General features: G+C 46.2%; 1 protein-coding gene across 1 annotated transcript in view; it reads right to left on the bottom strand.

Moving 5' to 3' along the window:
• The window catches only part of EML1 (EMAP like 1), a 669,910-nt gene that overhangs the window by 512,875 nt on the left and 143,968 nt on the right, over positions 1-13,067 (bottom strand). The gene's annotated exons all lie outside the window — the stretch shown is intronic.

Genomic DNA, 13,067 nt, shown 5'->3' with positions numbered 1-13,067 from the left:
CAAGGGTTATTCCAGGCTATGAGCTCAGAAATCACTCCTGGCTTGGGGGGACCATATGGGATGCCAGGGGATTGAACGCGGTCCCTCCTAGGCTAGCGCTTGCAAGGCAGACCTTTAGTGCCACCGTTCCAGCCCCAGCATAAGGTTTTTTTGTAGTGTAATGTCTTAATCATAAAATATTTTAGGAGTATCTTTAATGTTTAGATAGTATATTAGCAACATGCAATAATTATATCATAAGTTCTCAGGCAGAGCCAGTCTATTATTGCAAGGACCTTCTTTGTTGCCAGTTATCATAGGCTGTTTTAAGTTAGAAAACTGAATAGCTACACTGAATACTGTAGAAATACACTTTGCTCAGTAATACTTCAGTTGTTACAATATTTGATTATCCATTGGTTGTTACAGAAAAAAATTCTTAACTGTAATTGATGGTTGTTGCCATAATAATATATTGCCTGTAAGACTACCTCTAGCAATGGGCTTTATGTGCTAGATTTTAATATCCTTGAGCCTGGGTAAGTGCACAAGTCCTTTTAAAAGAAACATGGTTTACTTGCACAAAACTGATCAGTTTTGAGAGATTGTTAATGCCATTGAAGTGTTTTTTGTTTGTTTGTTTTATTTTTAAGCCATACCCGGTGATGCTCAGGGGTTACTTCTGGCTATGTGCTCAGAAATCACTCCTGGCTTGGGGGACCATATGGGACACTGGGGGATCGAACCTCGGGGATCGAACCGCAGTCTGTCCTAGGTTAGTGCATGCAAGGCAAACGCCCTCCCACTTGTGTCCCTGCTCTGGCCCCCCTTGGAGTGGTTTTTGTGGGTGCAAAACAAATGGTGAGAATTTGAAATGGTCCCTCCTATTATAGTATTGAAATTACTGTAAATACTCGAGTATAAGCTGAGCTTTTCCAGCACAAAATCTGTGCTAAAAAATCTGAACTCGGCTTATACTCGGGTCATACAGGTTACAGTATTTGATTGGGTGCGCGTGCACTGAATCAAATGCATGTAGTCTCCAGTGGTCTTCTGCCATCTGCTGGAGGGGGCGGTGCTTCAGCTCAGTCCACAAGTCGCAGCTGAGCTGAAGAGGTAGGCAGATGAACTGAACCGGATGCCACTGAACTATTTAACCCACAATATTCTGCGCTTTGTATGAGACCGACAGCAGAGATGATATCTGCAAACTCAGTGATGATGACAATGTCTACGCTGATACCCTCACATCAGGATACAGCTGAACTCTGGACATAAGATAATGATGAGGAGGAATCCAGTTTTGAAGGATTTTAATCTTTGTGATTTAGCTTGAATACCGTTAAGCTACGGTTTTCTGCACTTTCTTTAAAGTTTTAAAGTTATTGTTGCTAGCTTACAGTTTTTCTTTTTCTTTTCTTTTCTTTTCTTTCTTTCTTTCTTTTTTTTTTTTTTTTTTTTTTTTTTTGATCACACCCAGCAGCGCTCAGGGGTTACTCCTGGCTCTAAGCTCAGAAACACTCCTGGCAGGCTCAGGAGGGACCATATGGGATGCCAGGATTCAAACCACTGTCCTTTTGCATTCAAGGCAAACACCTTACTTCCATGTTATCTCTCCGGCCCCTAGCTTACAGTTTTTCTTTAGCAATAAATATTAAAAATCATTTAACCTACTGATTCCTCAGTTATTGTAATTGTTTTGGGTATATATTTTTATTTTTTGAAATTTACCAGTGGCTGTTACATTTTCCACCTTGGCTTATACTCGAGTCACAAAGTTTTCCCAGTTTTCAGTTAGGGGAGTAGTCGGCTTATACTTGAGTATATATAGTAAGTCTACTTAATTTGGGGCTGGAGAGAGCATGGAGGCAAGGCGTTTGCAGGCAGAAGGATGGTTCGAATCCCAGCATCCCATATGGTCCCCCAAGCCTGCCAGGAACGATTTCTGAGTGTAGAGCCAGGAGCGCTGCTGGGTGTGGCCCTACCCCCCCCAAAAAAAAAGTCTACTTAATTTAACAGGTCATGTTCATGCCCTGATTTTATATACTTATATCTATCAATAAACATTGTGATACTTGGGGGTTAAAAGAAGAGTGGAAAAGCCTTGCTCAGATAACAGCCTTCAAGCAACTGGAAAGCACAGCAGGAGAACAGGCCAGGAATTGTGTAAAGACAGAAGAGGAGACAAGACAGCCCCAGAGCCAGAGAAGCTCTTCCCCTTGGGTCTATCACAAAAATCCTCGAACCCGCCAGGAGAAAAGCTCAGGGGCTGGAGTATCTTCCTTGCAATCATTACTCCTGATGGTGCTTGTAGAACCATATTGGATACCGGAATTGAACCTGGGTCAAGGCAAACACTCTTACTGCTGTCCTATTACTCTGGTTCCACTAGGATTGATTCCCTGAGTACAGAGCCAGGAGTAAGCCCTGAGTACTGCCAGATATGGCCCAAGTTGTCCAAAAAAGCATTTCCCATTAAAATGAAGTGGCAGTGGACAGGTCCAATGCTTATGGAGAGAATCAGCCCTGCTGAACCTGTAACTGGTGAATGTGGGGGAAATGGGTCCATGGACTACACAGCCATGCTGGGAGGAAGTGTAGGGCATGGCGAGAATGGGGAGGAGCCCAGAATCCTGCAGACTGGCCAATGCATGACTTTCCGGAACACTTTCCATGAAGGAAGCTTCTGTGTCAGTCAAAAGATGCCTCAGGGGCTGGAGAGATAGCATGGAGGTAAGGTGTTTGCCTTTAATGCAGAAGGTCGGTGGTTCGAATCCCAGCATCCCATATGGTCCCCGGAGCCTGCCAGGAGTGATTTCTGAGCACAGAGCCAGGAGTAATCCCTGAGTGCTGCCGGGTGTGACCCAAACACCAAAACACACACACACACACACACACACACACACACACACAAAAAAAAAAAAAAAAAAAGATGCCTCAAACAGCACCCAGGAGGAAGCTCAGATCCACAACCCTGCAGCGTAGAGCCTCAGGACAGAGGGTCAGAATGGAGGGTCCTCCCCAAACTGAGTATCTCCAGTCTACATAGAGGAAAGCATGAGGCAGTGCCCACACTGTTTGTGGCCAGTGTGCCCCCAAATCGCCCAGGCCAGTGGCCTAAAGGTAGCCTGAACAGGGTCAATGACAGCCTCACAAATTGTAAAGACATCCAGGGAAGAAGACTCAGGGTGCCCCGATGAGGCTGTGGAGCAGAAGAGACAAGGTGGAGACCCAGGAAACTCCAATCAGAAGACATGGTGACAGGGACACACCTTTAGTCCAGATCTGGTATAGACATAGGAACCTGCCAGGCTGGGAGGTCCACCTGCTCATTTCTCGCCCCAAATTGTTCATGACAGGAATCCCAGTGAGGAAGAATGGAAAATTTTATTTATTGTAGAGGCATGCAGCATGCATTTCTCCATTATCAAGGGAGGCACACTCCAGATGTGTTTTTTGGCTTTCCTGGTGCGGTGCCTAATTTTCCTCCCAAGAAATATATCAGCCAGAAGGCCCGTTGGAGAAGTCAATCATAGCCCCTGCATGGATTACTGGCTATATTTCTGACATGGCTGTGACATTATATTTCTCTTTTCCTTTTATTTGATTTTTGTCTCCTTTTCTACTACAGAAATTCGGCCTTAGCTATCCTGCAGTCACAAAGAAATTTCAGTACCAAAGAAAGCCCGCCAAAAGCTCCCTGCTGACTAGTTTATTTGTAACTCTTAGATCGAGTATAGCCTGGTGCCAGCAGCTTGTTTTTCTGGGTCTAGCTCCATGGTGGTAAACAATAATTGCTGTCCCCCCAAAAATCCACTGCAAAAACATTTCTTCCAGAACCTGTTTCTTTCCTCCTGTTTCTTGAAAAACCTGTTTTTTGCTAACCCCAAAACATCTCCATCTCATGTTTCGCTCTTTCTCACCTACATCAGGTAGTTATTTGATATGTAGATTCTAGGGTCCAGTACCATTGTGTTGTCCCTCCTAAAGATCCTCTGCCCTTTGTTTCCTGAAATTACCTTACACACCAGAGTTGTGCTTAAAATGTCATCAGCTGAAAAGTAAAATTTGTCTCTCGTCTCATAGACGTGGGTCCACATACAATGCATTTTGTGTGGTCTCAATTATTTCATATTTCATATTCATCCGCTTGTAAACCCACATTTTTTCTGTGATGGTTTTCTGACCCCACTCAGGTTTTGCTTAGGGACGCAAGACGTCTGCAGCAAAATGGCGCTCAATGTTTGGGGGCCATCGAAGAAAGCAAGTTGTCTCTCCCCTTTCTCTCTCCTTTTTTTTTCTCTTTCATTCTTATTTTATGTGCAAGAAGCAGGAACCTCGTCAGAGTACCTAGGGCTCTCTGAACAGCAAAAGGTTTAAGACGAGAAGGTAAACAGAATTTTCCTACTGTTTTAAGGTACAAGTTCATGCTACATTAACTTAACGAATCCAATAATTTATTCAAGTTGTTGTACATAAAGTTAGTCCCTGGTTCTTTAAGTAACAGGATGGACCAGGGCATTCTGGAGTCTCATGAACGAATAGACACGGAAAACGCCCATCTGGAAATCTCTTCTATATGGACACAAATTGGTAATCTTACAGATGATAGACCTGAATTAAAACCTATGACTCAAAAGGCTAAATTAGAAAATCAGGGGCCTTCTGAGATTATAAATTCTGTAAAAGGATCTAAAAATTGGGTTGAATTATGAATTAAACTTAGAACTGGAGAAAAAAACCTTTAAAAATAAACCTATGTAAAAAAAAAAAAAAATAAACCTATGTTGGCTTTGGCTTCTACTTCTGTGCAAAGAATTAAAAATTTTATAGAGGGGCCGTAGAGACAGCATGGAGGTAAGGCGTTTGCCTTTCATGCAGAGGTCATCGGTTCGAATCCCGGCGTCCCATATGGTCCCCTGTGCCTGCCAGAAGCAATTTCTGAGCCTGGAGCCAGGAATAACCCCTGAGCACTGGCAGGTGTGACCCAAAATCCAAAAAAAAAAAAAAAAAAAAAATTTTTTATAGAACTAACCAGTCCATATACTGCATCTACTGATGCTGCAGAGTTTTGTTCTCCTGTAATGTTTGAGGAATATGATGACACCTCAGAGCAACCTTTGCCTTACAGAAATAAAGAATTAGAAAGTAAAAAGCCTTTAATATCTATAAAGATTCAGGGTAAGAATATACTAGGTCTCTTGGATATGGGTACAGACTTTTTCTGTATTGCTGGAAAGGACTGGCCCTATTCATGAGCCATTGAACATGTTTCATCTCCTTTGATGGGCCTAGGATTGGCAAATAATGTTGCTAAAACTGTAATTATTTTAACTTGGGATGATGGTGTAAGCAAAGGAATTTTCCAGCCCTATATTCTACCTCACTTACCATATACCTTATGGGGAAGAGATATATTAAAAATGTGTCTAAACATCATGATAACTAACAACTAATGAGTAAAGTTTTACTATAAGTCTCTGCTCAATGTTCTTTAAAAATAATAAACATGGGCCCGGAGAGATAGCACAGCGGCGTTTGCCTTGCAAGCAGCCGATCCAGGACCAAAGGTGGTTGGTTCGAATCCCGGTGTCCCATATGGTCCCCATTGCCTTCCAGGAGCTATTTCTGAGCAGACAGCCAGGAGTAACCCCTGAGCACCTCCGGGTGTGGGCCTCCCCCCAAAAAAAAAAAAAAGAATTGTTTAAATAATGTTGCAGTTAATTATGCTCAGGAGTTACTCTTGGCTCTGTGCTCAGAAGTCACTCCTAAAAAAAAAAAAAAAAAAGAAGTTGAAAGAAGTGAAAAACATACTTTTAATGAAAGCTTCAAAATGATATGAATTTATTAAACTCCAGCCATAAGTTGCTTTTCAGAACCTGCCTGCTGGCCTCCCGGCTTCCTGCAGCTTTACGAGCCGAGCCCAGCCCGTGTGACGCACCCGCCCTTGAGCTCCTTTGTGACCCACCTGCCCTCGAGCTCCTGTGTGACCCACCCACCCTCGAGATTTGAAAATGCTGCTACCCTGCGCCCCCCCACCTCCCTGCTTTCCGCTCCTGTGAGGCCCACCCGCCCTAAAATCTTGAAATTTGAAATCACCTTTATCTCACAATCCCGGGCACAGCTCTCCTCAGTGCTCATTCCTGTTTCTTTTAACATTGTGCTTTGATAGTAAGAATGAATCAACCTGTCTAAATTCTGTATAAAAAGAGACTGGTTTAAGGTTTCAGGGTCTGTAAACCTCTACTCTACTATGAGTACGTTTCGGACCTCTGACCTGTCAGATAATATACGGAACTTGTTTGCATCATTGCTGGGCTCGAGTCTTTTTCATTACACTGCGCCGGCAGCTGGAAATCGGGTTTTCCGGACCCTGCAAAGTCACTCCTGGCAGGCTCAGGGGACCTTATGGGATGCCAGGATTTAAACCGGGGTCCATCCTGTGTTGGCAGTGTGCAAGGCAAATGCCTTACCACTTTTTAAAAAGTAATACAGTGGGGCTGGAGTGCTAGCACAGCAGGAAGGATGTTTGCCTTGTACACGCCCGACCCAGGACACCCAGGTTTCGATCCCCAGTATTCCATATGGTCCCTCGAGCCTGCTAGGAACTATCTCTGAGCACAGATCCAGGAGAAACCCCTGAGCACCTCGGGGTGTGGTATGAAAAAACAAAAAACAAACAAAAAATTGCAGCACAGGAGCTGGAGCAATAGCCCAGAGAGAGGAGGGCGTTTGCCTTGTATGTGCCCTACTCGGGTTCAATCCCTGGTATCCCATAAGGTCTCTGGAGCACCGCCAGAACTAATTCCTGTGTGCTCAGAAATAAGCCTTGAGCATCGCTGAGTGTGACCCCAAAACCTAAGTAAAAACACGAGAGCAGGATCAGAGAGATAGCATAGCGGTAAGGCATTTTCCTTACAAGCAGCTGATCCAAGAAGGACGGTGGTTCAAATCCCGGCATCCCATATGGTCCCCTGTGCCTGCCAGGAGCAATTTTTGAACAAAGAGCCAGGAGTAACCCCTGAGCGCTGGTAGGTGTGACCCAAAAACCAAAAACCTAAAAAAATAAAAATAAATAAACGAGAGCATGTTGGATCTGGGAAAAGAACCTGGGTCTGCACCGAGATTCCCAAGTGGACAAGAAACTGTTGGTGGGAGTTAAAGCCCCAGTGAAATCGAGGGAATAATCCTTCCCCACACTCCCCACATACCGTTCTCAGCGTTGGGGCTGCAAGGAGAGACCCAAGTAAATGCGGCGGGGATTCATGCCACATCGGGAAACAGCTTTCCTCCTGGGTGCCAGCTCCAGCCATGTGGGACTGGGCGGGATCCCTGCCAATTGGCATGAGTGCTACCAGTTATTACCCACACTGGTGGCAGCACAGAATCAATATTTATTAAGCATCCAACCAAGTGCCAGGCACAGACTTAGACTCTGGGGCTGCTACTGAGGTGGACCCAGGAGCACAGTCTCTGGGAGTGATGGAAAAGCTCCCCCAGGACAGCTATAAACAGGGCCCAGGGAAAATGCAGGAAGTGCAGAAGGCTTCTCTGCTGAGCCAACTGCAGCAGAAGCAGAGCAGAACCTGCTCGCTCTGATCAGCAAGAACTCATCTGATGGAGTCTCCCCTCACTAGGATCCCAGTCCTGGGGGGAATCAAGCTCATTTCAGTAATATTAAGGCCTTGTGTTTGCCCTGGGCCTCTGAGACATCCTCTGGGACCTTTCTCACGGGAGAACCTAAACAGCAGAACTGCCAGGAATACCTCGGCGCAGATAAGCTGCATCCAAGCTTGAACCTGAGGCTTTGCTTGAAGCTGCTGAGTCTCTTCCAAGCCCAAGTTCCATAGCTGGCCAGTGCACTACACAGCGCTCCGGGCAGAATGAGTGCCTGTCGGGAAGGGGCCAGTGCAAACTCGCAGGTAAGCCAGGACAAGAACTGGAGATAGTGTGCAAGAGGTACCCAAAAGCAAGTTTGAGGGGCCAGAGCGATAGGGCATTTGCCTTGCATGTGGCAGAGCATGGGAGGCCAGAGCAATAGGGCATTTGCCTTGCATGTGGCAGAGCTTGGGAGGCCAAATCGATAGGGCATTTGCCTTGAGAGTGGCAGATCCAGGATGGACTTGGTTCAAACCCTGGCGTCCCATATGGTCTCCCAAGCCAAGAGCGATTTCTGAGCACATAGCCAGGACTAACCTCTGAGAGTCACCGGGTGTGGCCCCCCAAAAAACAAAAGGAAGCTTGGGCACTGCAGAGTAGGCTTTGAGGGCTGTGCACAGGCTGTGCATGGGGGGGCGTCCCCCAAGGTCACTCTGATCACCTCCTGGCATCTCCTTGCAGCCCCTTCATCACCCCCATAAATAAATAAATAAATAAATAAACAAACAAACAAACACAAGCAAACTGAGGGAAATTTCAGTCATTGAGGTATCTGAAATGCTCGGGTACCACATCTGCAAAGGCACGGAAAGACTGGGTGGCTGCATCCGGGAGCACCACCACCCAGCATGTGCCTGCAGGACACTTGCTCATCCAAACTCTCCAGCACAAAACATTTGTTCACAGAGACTTCCACACACAACAACAGTGCCCTTGAGACCTACACGAGTCTTTGCTTAAATCTCTATTCCGTGCCTTACAGAGAAAGGCCTGGGATCCTCTGAATGTCTTGAAACCAGACAATGATTGCATGTGGCCAGTGATGAGAGGATGTGGCCAAAGGGTGGGAACTGCCTTGGACTTCGAAGGTCCATCTTCCCCAGAGAAATAATGACTGGGGAGCTGACGGGGTGGCCATGGCTGAACATCAGCCACTGAGAATTTTGTGCATGTTCTTAGTGAGTCCCTGGAAAGGAGGCAGGCGGCCCCTCATTTAAATCTGACAAAAATGGGGCCGGAAAGATAGCACAGCGGTAGGGCGTTTGCATTGCAAGCAGCCAACCCAGGACCAACGGTGTTTCGAATCCCGGCATCCCATATGGTCCTCTGTGCCTGCCAGGAGCAATTTCTGAGCGCAGAGCCAGGAGTAACCCCTGAGCGCCGCTAGGTGTTGCCCAAAACAAAACAAATATGAGAAAAATGAGGAAACCCAGGGCTGAAGAGATATATAGTAAGAAAAAAAAGAGAGAAAAAGAGAGATAGTACAGTGGGGAGGACACTTGCTTTGCACACAGTCAACCCAGGTTCAATTCCTGGCATCCCATACAGTCCCTGGAGCCCTGCCAGGAGTGATCCTTGAGCATAGTCAGGAATAAGGGCTGAGCACAGCTGGATGCAGCCCCCAAATTCAAAAATAAATAAAATAGGGGCCAGAGAAATAACATGAAGGTAGAGCATTTGCCTTGCTTGCAGAAGAATGGTGATTCGAATCCCGGTGTCCCATGTGGTCCCCCGTGCCTGCCAGGAGCTATTTCTGAGCAGACAGCCAGGAGTAACCCCTGAGCACCGCCGGGTGTGGCCCAAAAACCAAAAAAAAAAAAAAAAAAGAATGGTGAAGTAATTCCCTTTAGCTGCTGAGTACTGGTTTGGGGCATATTCCAATCAGACTGACTCAGAACTGAGGCTGCAGAGGATACAAGAGGCACATGTGGCCTTGACTTTAAAAAAGATATTTCACATGCTCAATCATCTATGGATTTTAAGAAAAGTAAGACATTATTGCAATAATACCCAGAAATAATAGAGACGAGGGCCGGAAGGACTAACTACACTAACAACTATCATAACAATGCTAACAAGTGAGAGAAGTAGAATGCCTGTTTCGAAAACAGGCAGGGGGTTTGGGGGAGGGAGATGGGGAGCATTGGTGGTGGGAATGTTGCACTTGTGAAGGGGGGGTGTTCTTTTTTATGACTGAAACCCAACTACAAACATGGTTGTAATCATGTTGCTTAAATAAAGATATTATAAAAAATAAAAATTAAATAAAACATATTTCAGGGATTAGGAGCAGAAAGTGCAAGGCCTGCAGACATTGGGCCCAAGTTGAAACCCTAGCCCATCCACATGCACCCAGTGTCATCACATGACCCAGCACCTTAACAGTGTGATTTATGGCAAGCACTAAGTCGTGTTTGTGTGTGTGTGTGAGCGTGTGCACACGCGTGCCCTGCTGATGTTCAACACAGTGAAAGTGAGAAAAAGAAACTCTCTGAGCACACTGGAAGGAGACAACCCCAGACCTCAGACAAAGGTGCATCTTGAAACCAGGAGCAGGACTCCCCCAGCTGGTGGGAAGTGGAAAGTACTCCCTTTACTCCACTTGATCTAGCCTTGACTTGGTTCTTTTCTGTTTCTCCTTTTTTGGGGAGGGATTGGGTGGTTAATGTGGGGGAGGACTGCCAAGAGAAGATTAAATATCACTTTATGAACTTTATCTTTCTTTTTTATATGCTGGAAATAAAAAGTTTGATTCATGTAACAATGCACCCTAAAATGTTTATATTCTGGGAGCCAGAGAGATAGTATTGCAGGTAGAGTGCTGGTCTCAACACGCAGATGAACATTGATCCCTGACACTCTATATGGTCTCCTGAGCCCCTTTATAAGTAATCCCTGAATGCAGAACCAGGAATAAACTTTGAACACCACCAGGTGTGACCCTGAAACCAAAAACACACAGAGGAAAGCTTCTTTGCTCACTCCCACAGCAAAATGCCAGCCCAATTGTGTGTGTCAACATGACCAGCAGTGAGAAACAAGGATCTTCTGCTGTGCTTGTAACCACACTGTGCTTGCTCCTGTGACTCTAAGGCCAACCAAGTGCCCTGCTCGAGTAAGGCGATTCCAGGCACCTCAGGGCCCCGATTCCTGTCTCCAGGCAGGGGGGAGATGGTTCCTCCTACCAATGGAGATATTACAGGCGCCTCTTGAAGGCTGAGGAGTGCAAGCAGAAACATTTGGCTGCATTCCTGCCATCCTGCTCAGCTAAACAGCAATTCTGAAGACAAATGTAACTTTTCATCATTACCTTGTATTCCATTCCACTTGAAGAATTTAAAAATCTTTTAGGGTGGGCCCGGAGTGATAGCACAGCCTTGCACAATGCTGACCCAAATTGGATCCCCAGCATCCCATGTGGTCCCCCAATTGCCAGGAGTGATTTTCTGAGTGCAAAGACAGGAGTAACTCCTGATCGCTGCCAGGTGTGGCCCCAAAACAAAACAAAAAACTGGGGCCCAGAGCCATAGCACAGAGGGAAGGCATATGCCTTGTACACGGCTGACCCGGATTCTACCCCCAGCATCCCACAGAGCCCCCACCCCAAGTCTGCCAGGAGTAAGCCCTGTGCACCACTGGGTGTGGCCCCAAAAACAAAAACAATAACAAAACTAAATAAATAGTTGCTAAGCGTTTAGATGAACATGATTCTAAGCAGGAACTAATGGAAACTTCCAAAAGAGAAAGACTACGACATAAAACTTCTCCACATCAAATACATCAAATCTTTAAGTTAAAGTAAGGAAGGAAATGTTCTTAATGAATAAATGACTTAAATGACTGAAGCCCCTTGGCAGAAATGTGCTGGAGATTGAGCATCTCCCACATGGCAGGAAAAAGGAAAGTACTAAAAGGATGGAAACAAACACTCTCTGGTGCCCTGGACGAAACTGCCAATGAATTCTCCATGAAGAGGGAGGAGAGTGTTACTTTTCAAATAGTACACCCCAAGATAACTGGCAGAGACATCCTGACAGAGACAAGCTCAGTCAGTTCCAAGAGAAGGAGGAAAAGGTACCCAGACTTCCTCCAGCCTTCGGACTGCCTCCAACTAACAGACCCCCAAGAGCCCCCAAAACATACGACTTCCAGGGGCCACAGAGGAAATGAGAACTAGTCTCTAGCAAAGATGTGAGATGACCCAGGGCAGGAAGATGTGCTGGGGGAGCTGAGTGTCCAGGCTCCTTTTTCCAGGGCAAAAAGGGAAACTTAGGCACTTGGCTTTGCTCCAGGTACAAAGGTGCTGGGGAGAGGTAAGAGTGGGTGACGGAATGGAGTCCAGTGGCCAGCACCTCTGCTGGGTAGGAAACAGCATCCCGTTCTCTCTGGAAAAAACAGAGAATACTTGAGGGGACAGGGTGCTTGTCAAAGCAGAAAACACTGCTGATGCCTCTGTGGCATATCTGTCTCCCACGATGGCCAAGGATCCAGAGAGCGAGTCAGCAGAAAAATGTACAAATAAGTTGTCCAGGACACACACACACACACACACACACACACACACACACACACACACACAGAGACGAACACATGTATCATGCACAAAATAAAACCATGGGAAGACTAGACAATAGAACGGAAAGAAACACTAGAAAAAAGTAAGTCACATGTGATTCTGACAAGCATGATATCAGAAGGTGTGTGTAAATCAGAGTACCAGTCCAGCACTCACACTCCCAGACCTCCTGGGATGGGCACATGGGGTGCATAGGGGTCTGTCCCCACCACTAAGCTAACACAAGCCTGCAGCCTTTTTTTTTTTTTTTCTTTTTTTGGTTTTTGGGCCATACCCGGCAGTGCTCAAGGGTGACTCCTGGCTCTGCACTCAGAAATCACTCCTGGCAGGCTCAGGGAATGATATAGAATCCCGTGGATCAAACCCAGGGCAGTCATGTGCAAGGCAACCACCCTATCCATTGTGCCATCACTCTGGCCCCAGTAAGTTTCCTTTAGACAAATACCAGGGAACAGAGAGACCCATGTTCAGCCAGAAGACTAAGGCCAACATCAACACACCTTGGGCAGGCTGCAGTTGGGTCCCCAGGGAGAGAGAGTGGCACCACCAGTTTTGGGGTGTTCTCAGTCTTTGGCTTCAGCTGCCTGAAACCTTGGGACCAGTGGCTGTTTCCTGGGGCTGATAAGGGAGACAGAGAACAGAGTGGGGGGCTGTAGCCTTAATCAGGCAAATTTAAAGCCCATTACATAGACTAGACTTCAGGATATGAAAGAGGTGATAACTAAGTAGATAACTGGAAAAAGAGAACCCAATGGGGCTGCAGCAACAGTACAGCAGGGAAGGCAATTGCCTTGAACAGATTTGATACCCAGCATCCCATTAGATTCCCTAAGCCCTGCCAGGGAGGAAACCC

Source organism: Suncus etruscus, chromosome 3 (assembly GCF_024139225.1).
Source record: "Suncus etruscus isolate mSunEtr1 chromosome 3, mSunEtr1.pri.cur, whole genome shotgun sequence".
In the NCBI taxonomy this organism is placed as follows: domain Eukaryota; kingdom Metazoa; phylum Chordata; class Mammalia; order Eulipotyphla; family Soricidae; genus Suncus; species Suncus etruscus.
This window is presented reverse-complemented; position numbering and strand designations above follow the sequence as displayed.